A 13,952-nucleotide genomic window follows, 5' to 3' on the forward strand; every position below is an offset into this window, starting at 1 on the left:
AGTGTAAGATCTTCAAGCTTAATTCATTTTCTTTTTTAAAACACTATATTGTATGTATTATCACATTTTTTTGTTCATCTGTCAATGGACATTTAAGTTGTTTGTATACCTTGGCTATCGTAATAAACCAAAGAATGCTAATGTCTTTTCAACATTTGGATTACAGTTCTTTTGCATATATGCTCAGAAGTAGCATATGCATTTGTACTCTTGCACTCTGCCCCAACCCGAGTTTTAGATTCAAGTTTTAGATTATTTCCTAAAATAAAGCCAAATCTGGGGGCTGGAGGTCTAGGGGTAAGCACTAGTCTAGCATGCTCAAGACCCTAGGTTTGACCCTGAGTACCTCTAAAAAATAGAAATATAAAGCAAATCATATTGATTTTGGTGATAGGAAGTCACTATACTGTCCCCAAATAGATAAATCTCCTCAATGTATATGCCAAACAACACTGCACAAACCTGATAATGAAACTGTTATTATCCCTTCTGGATGCTCTGGAGACTATAGACTAGCTGGTAAGGAGCATTCCCCACCCCCTGCCTCGGAAATGGAGATTGAACCCAGGACCTCACACGTGATAGGCAAGCACTCTATGCACTGAACTACATCCCCAACCTGGAACACACTTCTTTTTTTTTTCAGAGGAATATTTTTTTTCTTTTTTTTTTTTGTATTATTAGTTGTTCAAAACATTACAAAGCTCTTAACATATCATATTTCATACATTTGATTCAAGCAGATTATGAACTCCCATTTTTACCCCGTATACATATTGCAGATTCACATCGGTTACACATCCACTGTTTTACATACTGCCATACTAGTGTCGTATTCTGCTGCCCTTCCTATCCTCTACTATCCCCCCTCCCCTCCCCTCCCCTATCCTCCTATCCTCTCTCTACCCCATCTACTGTAATTCATTTCTCTCTCTTGTTTTTTTTCCCCTTTCCCCTTACTTCCTCTTATATGTAATTTTGTATAACAATGAGGGTCTCCTTCCTTTACCATGCAATTTCCCTTCTCTCTCTCTTTCCCTCCCCGCTCTCGACCCTGTTTAATTGTCATCTTCTCATGGTCTTCCTCCCTATTCTGTTCTTAGTTGCTCTCCTTATATCAAAGATGACATTTGGCATTTGGTTTTTAGGGATTGGCTAGCTTCACTTAGCATAATCTGCTCTAGTGCCATCCATTTCCCTGCAAATTCCATGATTTTGTCATTTTTTAGTGCAGAGTAACACTCCATTGTGTATAAATGCCACATTTTTTTTTATCCATCTATTGAAGGGCATCTAGGTTGGTTCCACAGTCTACCTATTGTGAATTGTGCTGCTATGAACATCGATGTAGCAGTATCCCTATAGTACACTCTTTTAAGGTCTTCAGGGAATAGTCCAAGAAGGGCAATAGCTGGGTCAAATGGTGCTTCCATTCCCAGCTTTCCCAGGAATCTCCATACTGCTTTCCAAATTGGCTGCACCAATTTGCAGTCGCACCAGCAATGTACAAGTGTACCTTTTCCCCACATCCTCGCCAGCACTTGTTGTTTGACTTCATAATGGCTGCCAATCTTACTGGAGTGAGATGGTATCTTAGGGTGGTTTTGATTTGCATTTCTCTTGACTGCTAGAAATGGTGAGCATTTTTTCATGTACCTTTGATTGATTGTATGTCCTCCTCTGAGAAGTGTCTGTTCAGGTCCTTGGCCCATTTGTTGATTGGGTTATTATCTTATTGTTTAATTTTTTGAGTTCTTTGTATACTCTGGATATTAGGGCTCTATCTGAAGTGTGAGGAGTAAAAATTTGTTCCCATGATGTAGGTTCCCTATTTATCTCTCTTATTGTTTCTCTTGCTGAGAAAAAATTTTTTTTAGTTTAAGTAAGTCCCATTTGTTGATTCTTGTTATTAACTCTTGTGCTATGGGTGTCCTATTAAGGAATTTGGAGCCCGACCCCACAATATGTAGATCGGAGCCAACTTTTTCTTCTATCAGATGCAGAGTCTCTGATTTGATATCAAGCTCCTTGATCCATTTTGAGTTAACTTTTGTGCATGACGAGAGAAGGGGATTCAGTTTCATTTTGTTGCATATGGATTTCCAGTTTTCCCAGCACCATTTGTTGAAGATGCTATCCTTCCTCCATTGCATGCTTTTAGCCCCTTTATCAAATATAAGATAGTTGTAACTTTGTGGATTAGTCTCTGTGTCCTCTATTCTGTACCATTGGTCCACCCGCCTGTTTTGGTACCAGTACCATGCTGTTTTTGTTACTATTGCTCTGTAGTATAGTTTGAAATCTGGTATCGCTATGCCACCTGATTCACACTTTCTGCTTAGAGTTGCTTTTGCTATTCTGGGTCTTTTATTTTTCCATATGAATTTCATGATTGCTTTATGTATTTCTACAAGAAATGCCATTGGGATTTTGATTGGCATTGCATTAAACCTATAGAGAACTTTTGGTAATATCGCCATTTTGATGATGTTAGTTCTGCCTATCCATGAACAGGGTATATTTTTCCATCTTCTAAGATCTTCTTCTATTTCTCTCTTTAGGGTTCTGTAGTTTTCATTGTATAAGTCTTTCACCTCTTTTGTTAGGTTGATTCCCAAGTATTTTTTTTTTTTTTTGAGGATATTGTGAATGGGGTGTTTTTCCTCATTTCCATTTCAGAAGTTTTGTCGCTGATATACAGAAATGCCTTTGATTTATGCGTGTTGATTTTATATCCTGCCACTTTGCTGAATTCATTTATTAGTTCTAGTAGTTTCTTTGTAGACCCTTTTGGGTCTTCTAGGTATAGAATCATGTCTTCCGCAAATAGTGATAATTTAAGTTCTTCTTTTCCTATTTTTATGCCTTTAATTTCTTTTGTCTGTCTAATTGCTCTGGCCAGTGTTTCGAGAACTATATTGAATAGAAGTGGTGATAGAGGGCATCCCTGTCTTGTTCCAGATTTTAGAGGGAATGCCTTCAATTTTTCTCCATTCAGAATGATGCTAGCCTGAGGCTTAGCATAGATAGCTTTTACAATGTTGAGGTAAGTTCCTGTTATCCCTAGTTTTTCTAATGTTTTGAACATAAAGGGATGCTGTACTTTGTCGAATGCTTTTTCTGCGTCTATCGAGATGATCATATGGTTCTTGTCTTTAAGTCTATTGATGTAGTGAATAGCATTTATTGATTTCCGTATATTGAACCATCCTTGCATCCCAGGGATGAATCCTACTTGATCATGGTGCACAATTTTTTTGATGTGTTTTTGTATCCGATTCGCCAGAATTTTATTGAGGATTTTTGCATCTAGGTTCATTAGAGATATTGGTCTGTAGTTTTCTTTCTTTGAGGTGTCTTTGTCTGGTTTTGGAATCAGGGTGATGTTGCCTCATAGAATGAATTTGGAAGAGCTCCCTCTTTTTCTATTTCCTGAAATAACTTGAAAAGTATTTGTATTAATTCTTCTTTAAAGGTTTTGTAAAACTCCGCTGTATACCCATCTGGTCCTGGGCTTTTCTTGGTTGGTAGTCTTTTGATTGCTTCTTCTATTTCATCCATTGATATTGGTCTGTTCAAATTGTGTATATCCTCATGACTCAGTCTGGGCAAATCATATGACTTAAGAAATTTATCCATGTCTTCACTATCTTCTATTTTATTGGAATATAGGGTTTCAAAATAATTTCTAATTGTCTTCTGTATTTCTGTAGCATCTGTTGTGATATTGCCTTTTTCGTCCCATATGTTAGTAATTTGAGTTCTCTCTCTTCTCTTTGTTAGCATGGCTAAGGGTCTGTCGATCTTATTTATTTTTTCGAAGAACCAACTTTTAGTTTTGTCAATTTTTTCAATAGTTTCTTTTGTTTCAATTTCATTGATTTCCCCTCTGATTTTAATTATTTCTTGCCTTCTGCTACATTTACTGTTGTTTTGCTCTTCCTTTTCTAGGGCTTTGAGATGAAGTGTGAGCTCATTTATTTGTTGTTTTTTTTTTCTTTTTTTTTGAGGAATGACCTCCAGGCGATGAATTTCCCTCTTAAAATTGCTTTCATTGTGTCCCATAGATTCCGATATGTTGTGTCTGTATTTTCATTTATCTCTAAGAATTTTTTGATTTCCTCCTTTATGTCTTCTGTAACCCATTGATCATTCAGTAACACATTGTTCCTTTTCCATGTGATGTAGGATTTTTCCTTCCTTTTTTATCATTGATTTCCAGTTTCATTCCATTATGATCAGATAAAATTCATGGTATTATCTCCACCCCTTTATATTTACTGAGGGTTGCCCTATGGCCTAGTATATGGTCTATTTTTGAGAAGGATCCATGTGCTACTGAGAAAAAAGTATGTCCACTTGATGATGGTTGATATATTCTATTTATGTCAGTTAAATCTAGGTTATTGATTGTGATATTGAGTTCTATAGTTTCTTTATTCAACTTTTGTTTGGAGGATCTGTCCAATGGTGAGAGAGGTGTGTTGAAGTCACCCATAATTATTGTGTTGTGGTCTATTTGATTCTTGAACTTGAGGAGAGTTTGTTTTATGAACGTTGCAGCACCCTTATTTGGTGCATAAATATTGATAATTGTTATGTCTTGTTGGTGAATGGTTCCTTTTAACAGTATATAATGTCCTTCCTTATCCCTTTTGATTAATTTAGTTTTGAAGTCGATTTTATTCGATATGAGGATGGCCACCTCTGCTTGCTTACGAGGACCGTGTGCGTGGTATATTTTTCCCCAACCTTTCACCTTCAGCCTGTGTATGTCTTTTCCAATCAGATGTGTCTCCTGGAGGCAGCATATTGTTGGATTTGTTTTTTTAATCCATGTTACCAGCCTATGTCGCTTTATTGGAGAGTTTAAGCCATTAACGTTTAGAGTTACTATTGATATATGGTTTGTACTTCCAGCCATGTTTGATTATTTATCTTTTTTTTTTTTTTAATTTGGTTTGTTTCTCCATGATTAGCTATCCCCTCGCCCTCTGGCTTTACTGAGGTACTTCCCACTGTTGGTTTTGGTTATTGTTTTTAATTTCTTCCTCGTGTAGTGTTTTGCTCAAGATGCTTTGCAATGCTGGTTTTCTGGCTGAAAATTCTTTTAACTTTTGTTTATCATGAAAGATTTTTATTTCATTGTCGTACCTGAAGCTTAATTTTGCTGGATACAAAATTCTTGGTTGGCATCCATTGTCTTTCAGTGTTTGAAATACGTTGTTCCAGGATCTTCTTGCTTTCAGCGTCTGTGATGAAAAATTCGTTGTTAACCTTATTGGTTTACCCCTGAATGTAATCTGCCTCCTTTTTCTTTTAGCTTTTAATATTTTCTCTTTGTTCTGTATATTGGATATCTTCATAACAATGTGTCTTGGCGTTGGTCTACTGTGATTTTGTATGCTCGGTGTCCTGTATGCATCTACAATTTGTACATCCATTTCCTTTTTTATTTCTGGAAAGTTTTCTATAATTATTTCATTCAGCAGGTTGCTCATTCCCTTGGTTTGAACCTCTATACCTTCCTCTATCCCGATGACTCTTAAGTTTGGTTTTTTTATGTTATCCCATATCTCTTGGATGTTTTTCTCGTGATTTTTTACCAGCCTTTCTGAGTTGGCTAGACTCTTTTCAAGATGATATATTTTGTCTTCATTATCTGACGTTCTGGCTTCTACTTGCTCCACTCTGTTAGTGATACTCTCAATTGAGTTTTTAATTTGGTTTATAGTTTCCTTCATTTCTAGAATTATTGTTTGATTTTTTTATAAACTCTATCTCCTGATAAAGATGCTTATTTGCTTCTTTTATCTGTTTATGTAAATCATTTTCAATGTGTTCTTTCATTGTTTGAATTTGCTGTCTCATATCCTCTTTAAGATTCCATTCCATCTGTCTAAGGTATTCCTTGACTTCTTTATTTGACCATTTTTCTGATGCCTCTAGGTCCTCCTGAATATTTAGGCTGTCCTGCATTGTTTGTACTCCTTTTCTTCCTTGCTTTTTTATGCTGCTCATGTTACTTCTTGTTCTGTTTGACTGCTGAGTTACTGTTTACTCCTGTAAATTTATTTGATGCTTGGGAGGAAAGGTATTAGAAGGGAAGGGAAGAAGTCACTAAAGAGAATGAGAGTAAACAGGTAGAATTCAAGGAAGGGGGGATAAGGAAACTGAAAAGAAATGAAAAGACAAAAGAAAAAATAGAAAATAAAAAAAGAAAAAAAATTTAAAAAATAATCAAAAAATAAAAAATAAAAAAATAACAAAAAATATTTAAAAAAATAAAAAAAATTAAAGAAATAAAAAATGAAAATGAAAAAAAAACAAATAAAAAAAATTTAATAAATGCAGTCTTAGAGTTTGATTAACTTCTCTTCCAGTAGGTGGAGCTGTGCCCACCGGTCCAAGCTTCTCCTCTTAATACGCGGCAACCAATCACTGTGCAGCGGCTCCTCCTCCCAGACTGGGTGGGTCTCCCATCCTGAGTCCCTGGGGCCTTTTCTTGGTCTAGTCACTTCCCCACTTTTCCTCAAGCCAGGCCCCGCTCACCGGTGTTGCTCACCACAATACTGGCTACACGCCAGGTCTGCTGCTCCCGGGTGCCCTATTTTCTTGAACGACTGGGCACACTCTCCCTGTTTGCCATTCCCTCAGACCCTAAGTTTGTGGAGGTTGGGGCTGAGAACCGTCAGCATATTTTGCTTGCCCTCCGGTAGCCACGCCCCCGGTAGCTGGTGCAAGAGACCTCAGTTGTCAGCACTGGTGGGAGCGGTAGCCGGGGGTCCCATGCCGCGGGTACCATGCCACTCCTGATTCCCTCCGTCTGACTATCACGGAAGAGCTGGGAGGGGCCCTTAAGGTTTCCCCGCTGTGTGGAGAGGGAAGGCTAGGGGGTTACACACCTGTCGCCGCCGGTTTCAATGAAGTTATCTCCTCCACCGCATTCTGGTGATGTCAGTTCTTTGCCATCTTGGTACCCCATGCAAATGGTGACAGTTCATTCCCTTTGCCGGGTGACCGATGCAATGGGTGGGTCCTGACTGGCTCTCTCAAGCCCCGCTCAATCCTGTGGCCACTGCCTATGAAGGCTCGGTTGGTATTAACCTTCGCAGGTTCAGAAGGGCCAACCAGTTGTTTCAGCAGGATCGTTTAGCGCTGAGTCACAGCGGTTTGTCTGCAAGACACAGGCGAACGGGAGCTTGAATTCTGGAACACACTTCTTGAGAAGAAAAACTAGGCAACCATGTCCTCTATGCTACCCATATCCACCATAGGCATGTTTGTAAACAAGGCCTTCTTACTTTGTAAGCATTCAAAACACTACAGACTTGCTGGTTCTTATCTCATTTCCTTAAATTCCATCAAACCAAAATATAAAGGGTTTATCCTCAACTAAATGCCATGGCTGAAAGTCCTCACAAACAGTATTATGGTCTCATTATGAAACAGCTTCAATCCCATCAAGGTGTGGAGCTCAAGATCTCAAAAAGCTCTGCCAACTTTAGCAACAAAGCCATTTAAGAGCAGAGGGTTAGCTGAGGAGCAAGTCCTCCTCCATACTGTTCCTATGCAGCCTCCTTTAACACTGGGAGGAGCAGAGGGTATACTCCAAACTCGTTCCTTCTGCGAACTTCTTTGGCTACAATTACTGTTTACTTATTTGAAGGACGTGTACCTTCTACCTCATCTGATATTCCTAGTGACTTCCAGAATGAATAGCATATTAGATGCTGCCGCAGTCTGGCAGGGCACAAATCACAAGCCACTCAAGCAGGAACAAACTTTATTTCCAAACTCCTGCCAATGACACGCGCACGCAGCCTTCTCTCCGACACACCACACACCAATCAGAAATCCTTCCTCCAGAAATCCCTCCTCTGGCACTTCCCTAACAAAGGAGAACTCCCCAGGAATCCCCAGGAGAACTCCAAAGTAGCAGGCTGATGTGGACAGCAGGGATCTAATATACAATTGAATACACAGCTTAACATAACCATCATCATCTCAATGGCTTGCTGGCTTGTGGTCACCTCTCAACCACTCCATTCTGGCAAAAATGCCATGCGTCATCCCAACTTGGCTGTGGCCCTCAACAAGATGCTTTTAAAACCCAAGATGCAGCCCTTCCCATTTCCAATCTCAGATCCCAAAGATAAAGCCCAGGAATCTCTCAATTTTAATTTTGTTTTTTGATACATAATAGAGGTTTGAAAAACATTTTTCCACCCCATTTTTTTCTATCTCTTTTACTTTGTCTTTCACACACTGATATGCAAGGCCTGTCAACCACAGAATGATTGATTCTGTGCTTCAACTAAAAGGTCATATAAATAAATCCATGTCCCCCTCCAAACAAACTGAGAAAAGATATAGTCTTTTTTTTTTTTTTGGTCCTGGGGATTGAACTCAGGGGCACTGGACCACTGAGCTGCATCCCCAGCCCTATTTTGTATTTTATTTAGAGATACGGTCTCACTAAGTTGCTTAGCACCTCGACTGGCCATTGCTGAGGCTGGCCTTGAACTCGAGATTTTCCTATCTCAGCCTCTGGAGCTTCTAGGATTACAGCCGTGTGCCACCATGCCCTGCAAGATATGGTCTTTTCAACAAATGAGTCAACAAAATTGGATATTCATATATATCCCTCTCCCTTTCTGTTTTTTTTTAAATATTTTAAAAAATATATCAATAGACCTTTATTTTATTTATTTATATAAATATATTTTATTTATTTGTTCATTCGTTCATTTGTTCATTTACATGGTAATTCTGTGTGGGTTTTAAGGAGCTTTCATACTGATTTTCCACAGCTGCTGCACCATTTTGCATTCTCACCAACAGTATACATGATCCCATTTTCTTCATCAATACTTCACCAACACTTGTTTCATTGATAACAGCTGTCCTGACAGGTATGAGATGACACCTTAATGTATTTTTGATTTGGTCTTCCCTGATGACTAGACATCAAACATTTTTTCATATACCTGTTAATAATTTATATGTCTTTTTTGGAGAAATGTCTATTCAAGTCCTCGGCCCATTTTTAAATTGGGTCACTTTTTTGTTGTTTTTTTTTTTTTACTATTGAGATTTAGGAGTTCATTGTATGTTTTGGAGATTCAACAGATGCAGGTTTACAAATTTTTTCTTCCATTTTTTAGGTTGTCTTTTCACCCTGCTGATAGTTTCCTTTGCTGTGCAGAAGTTTTGAAGTTTATTTGTGTTTGTTGTCTGTGCTTTTGGTGACCTATGTATGAAATCATTGCCAAAATTAATGCCATGAAGTTTTCCCCTTTGTTTTCTTCTTCTACATTACTATTTTGGATCTTACATTTAAGCCTTTAATCCATTCTGAGTTGATTTTTTGTATATGGTATAATAATCCAGTTTCATTCACTTGATAGTGGCAGAGTTGGGGCTGCAAATCCCTGAAAGGCATGGGTGTGAACACAGAGAGACAGAAGGAGAAAAATTGTTGGGTGTTGTGGCGCATGCGATGATCCTTCTTGGTGACTCAGTAGGCTGAGGCAGGAGGATTGCAAGTTCCAGGCAACTTAGCAAGACCTTGTCTCAAACAATAAAATGGGCTGGGATGTAACTCACTTGTAGAGTGACCCTGGATTCAATCCCCTGTACAAAAATAATAATAATAAAAAAATTTTTACCCAATGGGTCCCGAGAAATCAGCATCTTCCCCTCATGACTTCTCAGTAATGTAAAGATGCACCATTAAGTATTTCAATTTTAAAAAAGCAAGTTGTAGGGGCTGGGGATGTGGCTCAAGCGGTAGCGCGCTCGCCTGGCATGCGTGCGGCCCGGGTTCGATCCTCACCACCACATGCAAACAAGAATGCTGTGTCCGTGGAGAACTAAAAAAAATAAATATTAAAAATTTAAAAAAAAAAAAAAAAAAAGCAAGTTGTATTTTAGCCAGATCCTACAACCCAACAGGAAATGATGGGATTCTCTAGTTGGACCCAAAAGTGCTTCTTAAGGCCAAATTTAACATTGCCATCATTGTCTAGTCTCTGGGAATAGGTGATAATTTGGAAGTTGTATGAAATCTTTTCATGTACTAGAGTATTTGGTACAGCAGCAAGCTTCCAAAACCCCTGATTTCCTTCCAGGGCATATCTTGATCATATTGTGATTTTAACTGTTTATAAAATAGACCCTTCTCCTACTTACAATTCTAAATAAAAATAGGCCAGTCATCAACTGCTAAAATCCCATCTGCCTTCAGTTAATACATAAGTAAACCAGAAGCTTCACGATGTCCCCATTCTTCCACAGGGCTTCCTATTCAGACAGCACTAACTTGATCATTTCTTAAGTTGGACCCAGATGTGCTGCTTCAAATCAGTGTGTGCAGTTGTTATCACTTGGCCGTTGCATTCTCTGTTTATGTATCAAGTGATTTAATATAAAATCTGAAATTCCAAATCATTGCCCTGCAAAAATTCAGTCTAGATAATCTATTTCCAATTGGGTGAATTAATAAATCAAGAAATTGTAAACTGAGTTTAGGAAAGCCCACCTGTAATTCCATTTTTTTTTTAAAGCAGAGGTGAGGATAAATTAAGAAAAAGTGCATCTTTTTAGGGTTTGTTTTTTTTTTTATTTTTTGTAATACTGGGAAATGAACCCAGGAGTGCTTTACCACTGAGCTATATCTGTAGTTCATTTTCTCTTTTGTTGAGACAGCATCTTGCTAAGTTGCTGAGGCTGAACTTGAAGTTGATATCCTGCAGTGATTACAGGTGTGTGCCATTGCACTTGGCTATTTTTCAATTGGTAAATTTGGACTATCTTACAGTTTATAGTTTTTTAACTCTACATTTTAGTGTGGTACTTTATGAAATTGTGTCTGTAAATTTATAAAATTTTGGTGAATAACAGATAAATTGTATTTTACAATATAATATTGGCTATATTAATGTCTTATCATGCCTAATTGGAGGTGCTAAGGCCTTGGAAACAACCTCTATTAAAACACGGCTTTTGAGCCAGGTGTTGTGGCACATGCCTATAGTCCCAGTACTTAGCAGACTGAGATGGGAGGATTGCCGGAGTCCAGGAGTTTGAGGCCAGCTTGGGCATAGCAAGAGCCCACCTCAAACAACAAAAAAGCCATCCTTTGCTGGGTGTGATGATGCACACCTGTAATACCAGCAAGTCAGGGGGCTGAAGCTAGAGGATCACAAGTTCAAGACCAGCCTCATCAATTTAGCAAGACTCTCTTTCAAAATAAAAAAGGGCTGGGGATGTTGCTCAATGGTTAAGCACCCCTGTGTTCAATTACTGGCAGAAGCTTTTTCTAAGTTGTATTCACAGCCTGTTTAGCAATCAATGAAGATTTTCCTTTAGAATTGTGTTTACATATGGTTATTTTGAGTATCTGAATATAGTTAAATGTGTTAATACAACAGGATTTAAAATACCTTGCAATGATTTGGGGGGAATTAGAAGAGAGACCTACTCCTTGTTATTTTAATTATGTACCAGTTCCCAAATATAACTACCAAGGCAAAAACCCAGCCGTCCAGAGGAAAGCTCAGATTTAGCAAGGTAACACCAAAAAGGATGTGACCATACTGATTGGAAAGGCCACAGTCTGTGAAGTAGGGTGCTAAGTATCAGAAGGAGGGACCTTTCTGGCTATCCAATCTCTATATATAAGGCATTATCTCTTCTGACAATCCTCAGGCTCCACTGATCTGCAAGTGAAGATTCACAGGCCCTGAAATACACTTGTTCTCATTACAAGTCACAGAAATGAAAAAGATTACTCAGGTAGAATCAGAATGAAGCATGAAAAAGGACCAAGATGGATGGTTAATATAGTAGTGAAGGTGAAAGGGGGCCAAATGGGGAGCAGCCAGTAGTACAAATTTCTCTTGAAGCAAGGTCCTTTCTACCTACAGGGGAAGAACTCATCCTTGTGAGTTCTCTATTACCTGCTCTTTTCCCTTGCCTATACCTGCTGACAAGGAGCCATCTGGTGTTGTGCACCATCTGAGATCATCTCTCACATCAATGTGACCAAAAGACCTGACAAGAACATCTTAGAGATGGAAAAGTTTATTTGGAGCTCACAGTATCAGAGATCTCAGTCCCTAGAGGGCCAATTCCATTGCTTTGGGCTGAAGGTGAGACCGTACAACATGCGGGGGTGGGGGGGGAGGTTGTTTCAGCTGAGAGAAACTGCTCAGGTGGGTTTAGGAAGAAAAGAGAAGGCTCCAGGTACAAAAATATAACCCCCCAAGGCATGCACCTAGTGACTTACTTCCCCTAGCCACACTCTACTTGCCTACAATGACCACCCATTTAATCCATGATTCATTCATTGATAAGGTCACACCTCTCATAATCTAATCATTTACCTCATATCCAAACCATAACAGCTCCTGTGTCACATAGTCTTTGTTAAATACATTTGTAAGGAGCTGGGCCTGTGGCTCAGTGGTAGAGCACTTGACTAGCATTTGTGAGGCACTGGGTTGGATTCTCAGTACCACATATAAATAAATAAAAGTCCATCAAAAACTAAGAAAAAAAAATTTTTTTGTGAGGATTTCCCCACTTTTTTTTGTTACTGGGGATTGAACCCAGGAGTGTTTAACCACTGAGCCACATCCCAGCCCTTTTTATTTTTTAATTTTGAGACAGAGTCTCACTGAGTTATGTAGGGTTTCACTAAGTTGCTGAATAGCCCTCAGCAAACCTGGTTGGGGTAGTTGTGACCAAGTTTTGTTTGATAAGGTAAGGTTGTGGCACCCTGATCACAAGAGACATTGACGACATGGCTGGAAACAGTTTCCTTAATTAGCCCTGATTGGGGGAGGTCCTGACATACCGGGCCCTATTTCCTAAAGCTTTTCTGCTTTGATCAAGTTCCCATGATTTCAGGTAATAGTTCCCTTAAAGGATTATAATATTCTACAGCTTGAGGAAGATTGGACCTCCCAGCTTCCTTTGTCCAGATGCTTGCCTATTCTGATAAGTTTCCCTGTTTTCAGTTTTCTGACTCATGGATTTTTCTTGTTTTTTTTTAAACATTTATTTTTTTACGTATCTTTAGTTTTAGGCAGGCACATTATTTTGTTTTTATGTGGTGCTGAGGATCGAACCCAGTGCCTCATGCATGCTAGGCGAGCACTCTACCACTGAGCCACAACCCCAGCCCCTCATGGATTTTTCTTAATGCATGTGTCTGACATGTTGCTTGTAAGTTACTGCCTTTCATTGTATTTTCCTCTAGCCACCTGTTCATAGCTGACTAACCTGTTTAACAGTTCACACAAACTTGGGTCTGTTCACAGTAGCTCTTCACATGGAGAAGTGGGAAGCAAGGGAGAAACAAATACAATGTCAGGCTGGAACTGTATTGTCAACTGGCAGTTCTGAAACCAAAGAAAAGAATGAATTTCAAGAAGAAAACTCTAGAGACACATTGGTTTACTAGAAGAACAAATTCAAAAAAACAAGAGATGGTTAAAGAACTAATGTTTGCAGAACAAATATTGAAATTATAAAACCCATTTTTGAGTGTGGTATTATCAAGGAAGGAAAGGTGTCTCTGAAGAAGAGCCCAAGGAGTTCTCCGAGAGAAACAGGAACTGGACTCAGGACCAGCAGGGTTCTTGGCATAAGTGATGGAAAAGAATTTCTGCATGAGCCAGTCAGAGGCACAGATGGAGGTTTATTTAGGAGAGGTTTACTTAGGAAAGCAAGGAATAAGCCTTCAAGGGAGAATGCAGGCTATTTCTGGAGTGAGTGACATAATTTGGGGATTCTCAGTACTTCTTTTAAAGGCAACTTGGTGAGAGGTGGGTATGGAAAGGTATGTAGGAATGACATCTGTCCCGTGATCTCAAGATGGGTCTAGTGGTCTGGTCAGTCTTGGGATCTTTAGGCTGATGTGGTCTTCATTTCTGATCAATAGG

This window comes from Marmota monax, unplaced genomic scaffold (genome assembly GCF_021218885.2).
Source record: "Marmota monax isolate L192 unplaced genomic scaffold, Marmota_monax_Labrador192_F-V1.1 WCK01_AAM20220418_F8-fsc00007, whole genome shotgun sequence".
In the NCBI taxonomy this organism is placed as follows: Eukaryota; Metazoa; Chordata; class Mammalia; order Rodentia; family Sciuridae; genus Marmota; species Marmota monax.